This window comes from Scylla paramamosain, chromosome 3, assembly GCF_035594125.1.
Source record: "Scylla paramamosain isolate STU-SP2022 chromosome 3, ASM3559412v1, whole genome shotgun sequence".
NCBI lineage: Eukaryota > Metazoa > Arthropoda > Malacostraca > Decapoda > Portunidae > Scylla > Scylla paramamosain.
In genome coordinates, this window is record NC_087153.1 from 19,143,227 (window position 1) to 19,149,226 (window position 6,000).

Sequence of the window (6,000 nt, forward strand, 5' to 3'; positions counted from 1 at the left end):
TGCATACTGCATTACATTCAGCAACCATACTACTGTACTACAGATATAGCAAGTATTAACCTCAGAGAAGAATGTTAGCTTTATTTCAACATTATCCAAAACAAGTGATGTTAAGAAGAACATGGCACTGTCATATTGTGAAGTGTTACAGAAGGCCCAGAATCTCTTAATTGTGATAAGAACATAAGAACATAAGAAATAAGGGAAGCTGCAAGAAGTGACCAGGCTTACACTCAACAGTCTCTGTATGAAATACACCTTCCTATTTCCACCTATCATCCCTGTCCATAAACTCGTCTAATCTTCTCTTAAAGCTCTCTAATGTCTTAGCACTAACAACATGATTACTGAGCCCGTTCCACTCATTTACCACTCTATTTGAGAACCAAATTTCTTCCTATCTCTTTCTTAAACCTAAATTTTTCAAGCTTGAACAAGTTATTTCTTGTTCTATTCTGGTTGCCGATACTAAGAATTTTGCTTACATCCCTCTTGTTATAACCCTTATACCAATTAAAGACTTCTATCAGGTCCCCTTTTAACCTACATCTCTCTAAAGAATGTAAATTTAACAGCTTCAATCATGCCTTGTAAGGAATACTCCTCATCCCCTGTATCATTTTAGTCATTCTCCTTTGTACTGATTCTAATAGACCTATATCTTTCCCATAATGTGGGGACCAGAACTGCACAGCATAGTCTAGATGAGGTCTGACCAGTGCCAAATATAACTTTAATATTACATCGGGTCTTCTACTTTTAACACTCCTAAAAATGAATCCTAATAGCCTATTTGCCCTGCTTCTGGCCTCTATGCATTGCTTTCCTAGATGGAGTTCAGAGCTAACTATAACTCCTAAATCTTTTTTGTACACTGAACCTACCAGAGTTTCGTTGTGTACCTACTGTGTGGGTTTCCTCTACCTACGCAAAGTACTTTGCATTTGTTGATATTAAACTGCATTTGCCATCTGTCCATCCATTCATTCATCTTATCTAAATTTGTCTGCAAGGCGATGGCATCCAATTCTAACCTATTTAATCTACCTATCTTTGTGTCATATGCAAATTTACTAACATCACTACTAATTCCACCATCCAAGTCATTGATATATATATTAAAAACAACAATGGCCCTAATATTGATCCCTGAGGCACCCCATTAATTACATGATCCCACTTGGATTTAGAACTGTTTATTACAACTCTTTGTCGCCTGTCACTTAGCCATGACCTTATCCAACCTAACACCTTCCCATGTGTCCCATGTGCCCTAACCTTTCTCAGTAGCCTCTGATGGAGTACCTTGTCAAACATTTTACTAAAGTTCAGATATAAGATGTCATAACTATCACCATTATCTACTGCCTTGTACACTTTACTGTAAAAACTTAACAAGTTCGTCAAGCAAGACTTCCCCTCATGAAGCCATGCTGTGACTGATTTATCAAGTTATGTTCGTCTAAATGCTCCCTAATGTTCCTCGCTATTATTGACTCCATTATTTTACCTACAACAGAAGTTAAGCTGACAGGTCAATAATTAGATGCTAAAGTTTTATTTCCTTTCTTAAAGATGGGTACTACATTAGCCTGCCTCCACATTACTGGTACCTCACCTGACTCAAGTGATTTCCTAAAGAAAGAAACTAACAGCCCTCTAATAACCTCTTTGCTGGGATGTATTTCATTTGGTCCTGGTGTCTTGAACTTTTTCAGCCTATTTGTCTCATGTTCCACTATCTCCTTAGTTATGGAAATATCTGTCAGCTTCTCATTCTCATCTGTGTTATACATCTGTTCACTATTTGGTATATCCTGCATGTTTTCCTGGGTGAAGACAGTTAGAAAATATTCATTCGGAATTTTACTAATCTCCTCCCCAGAACTAACCAGCTCTCCCATCTGCTGCCTTTAATGAACCTATAGTATCCTTATTCTTCATCCTGTATACCTGATAAAATCCCTTGGGGTCTGTCTTCGCCTGGCTGGCTACCTTTAATTCATAATTGCCTTTAGGTTTCCTCATTAATCTCCTGACTGTTCTAATTAATTAATTATATTATGGACTTAAAACCTCTTCAACTGCCCTTAATTTCTTATATATAGTTCTTTTATGCCCTATATAGTGTTTTAACCTAACAGTCATCCATTAAGGGTCATTTTTCTGTGATCTTATTGCTCTATACAGAATGTTTGCTAACTCTCCTGTATGCAATTTATCTATGAAATATTTATATAACTCATCTACATTTACTTTGCCTAATCCCCTCATCTCAGTCCCTTTCATCCTCTCCACTCCCTCATCTACTCGCCTCAAACTCACTTCTCCCATCTCAGCATGACCTGACCCTCCAACATACTCACACCTATCTCCCCCTCTCTCTCTCTGTCCTCTGCCCCTTCCGGACACATCTTCCCTCCTCCTGCCCTATACCTTCACACCTCACCTCACCTCTCTCATCCTGCCTTATCTCTCTCTCTCTCAACTCTGTCCTGGACCTGACCTCACCCTGTATCTGTTGCCAGTCAACTCCTTGGAGGTGCCTTTTTAATTCCTCAAAATCTGCTCTCCTAAAGTCAGGTCTTTTCCTAGTGTTTTTGCTTTTAAAAGTTTCTTCCCATTTTAATTTGTACCTAATTTCCCAATGGTCACTGTTACCTAGCTGTCCTCCAACCTCTACCTGTGTGACTGCTTCCTCACTGTTAGTAAGAATTAAACCTAGAATATTATTCCCTGTTTTACCTGTTTTAAAAAATTATCCTGAATTACCTTAAGAAATTCCTCTGCTTCCTTGTTACCCACCATCAGGCCCCAGTCGATATTCCTAAAATTAAAATCTCCTACCACATATACCTGACTGTACCTTCCTGCTCTATTTATTTCATGGCACATTGAGGTGTTAATTTCCTTTGTACTGTTCGCTGGCCTTTACACTACTCCCAGTACTACTGACTGTGATCCTTCCTTATCATCTACCCATATCGACTCTGTTTTGATATCTGTTTTAATTCTACTGTTAATTCAACACTGCAATGTGTCCCTAATGTATAATGCAATGCCTCCTCCTCTCCTGTTTTCCCTGTCTTTATAGAAAAGTGTATAACCATCTATCTTAACCTCTGGATTAAATACTTTTCCTGACATATCTAACCAAGTTTCTGTTAAAGCAATGATATCTAGGTTCTCTACACATGCTCTTCCTCTAAGCAAGTCTATTTTATTTAAAATATTTCTACAATTTGTGTAGTAAACACTTAAGCTATTTCTTACTTCCCTTAAGTTAGTTACCTTTCTAGATTTAACTAATTTGTCCTTCATTTTGACCTCACAACCCCTTCTTCCCTCCTGACTAACAAAAAAAAAAAAGCACTGGAGTGCAGTTACCTCCCACTCGAGTGTTCCAGCCAAAATCCAAACACCCTGGCATGATAAATGCACTCCATCCCTGGCATACAAAGTGTCCCTACCATAGAAGAGGTCCCAGTTGTTGATGAACGTCTATCCATTACTCTTACAGTGATTCGCGAGCCTGCAATTCACTGTAATAGCCCTGGACAGCCACTCAGCACCAACTCCCCTCCTCGGCAATACACCACTTACCACAGGGATCCCTCCCGTATTCCTAATCTTATCCAAAAGCCTGTCGAAACCTCCCAAACAGTTCGTCACTCCTGAAGTCATTCCCTCCTGCGCTGAGAAAAACAATGAGCTTGGTCCCATCATTTTCCAAGCACATGTCTAGCCTATCAGCTACCTTCCCTATCCCAGCCCCCGGCAAACAGACCCTCAACCTTCGTTTCCAATCTCTGATACAAAACACACTATCTAAGTGACTATCACCTAGCACAAGCACTCTGCCTTGGGGCAGGGTAACTGCGTCTGCTCCCTCCTTCTTGTCTCCTCCCGCCATGTCCACCTCCTCCTCTGTCACTTCCTCCAGCACACTGAAGGGATTCTTCATCTCCACACAAGGCACCCTGAGGACCTTCAGCCTCTTGGCTCCCCTGCACACAACTGACCACTGCTGCTCTGTTGCCTACTAGGTAAGGTGATGGTAGGACATGACCCTCCCACAGGTGTTGAGATCCTCTCACAGAACTCTGCCTGCCGGTCTGAGATCCTCTCATGAAACTCAGCCTGCACCTCTGAAATCCTTCAGTGGAACTCACCCTCCATCTCTGAGACCTTCACAACGAAGGTCTTGAGAACAGGAGAACTAACACAACTAGACGACTCAGCAACACAAGGTGTCATGTCTATACTAGGGTGGAATCAAAAGCTTTTCGTCTCATCAACTCCTCTCCTCTAACTGACTGTCTTCAGCCTCTCTCTCACCGCCACAATGTTGCATATCTAGCTGTCTTCTACCGCTATTTTCATGCTAACTGCTCTTCTGATCTTGCTAACTGCATGCCTCCCCTCCTTCCGCAGCCTCGCTGCACAAGACTTTCTTCTTTCTCTCACCCCTATTCTATCCACCTCTCTAAAGCAAGAGTTAACCAGTATTCTCAATCATTCATCCCTTTCTCTGGTAAACTCTGGAACTCCCTGCCTGCTTCTGTATTTCCACCTTCCTATGACTTGAACTCCTTCAAGAGGGAGGTTTCAAGACACTTATTCATCAATTTTTGACCACTGCTTTGACCCTTTTATGGAACTGGCATTTCAGTGGGCATATTTTTTTATTGGATTTTTGTTGCCCTTGGCCAGTGTCCTTCCTACATAAAAAAAAAAAAATAAAAATATTAGCATCATGTCACTGCTCACTACACACGTCCGTTCACAAGGAACCCTGACTTGAGACTGAACCCTGACCTGAGGCTGAGGAACCCTGACTTGAGACTGGAACCCTGACCTGAGAATGATGATGGTGACAAAAGACAGAATTTAGTCGATGAGGCTGCTCAAAAAGTTAGAGACAGGATGAAAAGAGAAAACAATTTGATCATTCATGGTGTGCCAGAGAAAATGAAATGAGATTTTACTGTAAAGGACAAGGAAGAAAAGGGAAGGCATGATAAGTTAGCAATTCAAGAATTCTGCAATTAAATGAACCTGAACTGCTATGACAATGACACTGCAGAAATTAGGAGACTGGGTAAATTGAATACTGGTTCAAGTGTCAATGGGGATCCAGTGGATGGAAGTTCAGGAAACAGCATGAAACCCAGACTTCTCCTGGTGGCAGTCAACATTGGGTTAAAGGATAGTATGCTGATGAACCAGTGTTTAGGAGCATAGGAGTGGCATATGACATGTCCAGGAAGGAAAGAGAACAAAACAATGAACTGTGAAAAGAAGCATGATAAAGAAACGAACATATTATAAGCTTGAGTCACAGGCCAAGTTAAATAGACCTTCCCAGAAGACTACTCTAAGTAACGGAGTAAACCAGAAAATGCCTCTCCCTCACCCGACAAATACTAAAGGGTATTTACTTTGTTGACCAGTGCCTCTCTTTTGTCCTCCAAGAAAATGTAAAGCTTGTGTATCTGTTATTTGAAACAGAATTACCTCAGTTCATCAGTTGATCACAAGATGCTAGCCTTTGCCTCTCCGCCTCTCCCGCTCGTCGCCTCAGCTGGAACTGTTTGTACTTTGTAAACATTCTCTCTCTCTCTCTCTCTCTCTCTCTCTCTCTCTCTCTCTCTCTTTACAAGCGTAAAAAAAAAAAATAAATAAATAAAACAAAAATCCTATTATTATGTGAAGGTTTCTTGCATAATATTCTTTCAAGTGCTTTTATATTTCTGGCGGGAGGGAGGGGGAAGGTATGTGTGGCCAGTAGGACCGCCAACTTCGAAAATTCGTGGCTTGAGGATTTGGGGTGGGGTTGGGGGGAGGTGTTTGTGGTCAGTGGGGCCCCTGACTTCATATATTCATGGATTTGGGGAGTAGTCAGTATGACTCCCTACCTTCGTATTGTTAAGAACGCGATATGTAGCAGCAATGGTGGTACTTAGCCGCGCTATTAAAGGTAAACATAAGATATACCTA

The 6,000-nt window shown here is 41.1% G+C and overlaps 1 protein-coding gene across 3 annotated transcripts in view; it reads right to left on the reverse strand.

Annotated features, from left to right (window-relative positions):
* Positions 1 to 5,651, reverse strand: part of LOC135092517 (sin3 histone deacetylase corepressor complex component SDS3-like) — a 28,157-nt gene extending 22,506 nt beyond the window's left edge. For 2 of the 3 annotated variants that reach the window (XM_063991096.1, XM_063991115.1), the window contains exon 1: positions 5,518 to 5,651. The gene's annotated coding sequence lies outside the window, so the exon portion shown is untranslated. The remainder of the gene's footprint in view (positions 1 to 5,517) is intronic. The other variant, XM_063991105.1, reaches the window with a different exon arrangement.
* Between the last annotated feature and the right edge of the window lie 349 nt (positions 5,652 to 6,000).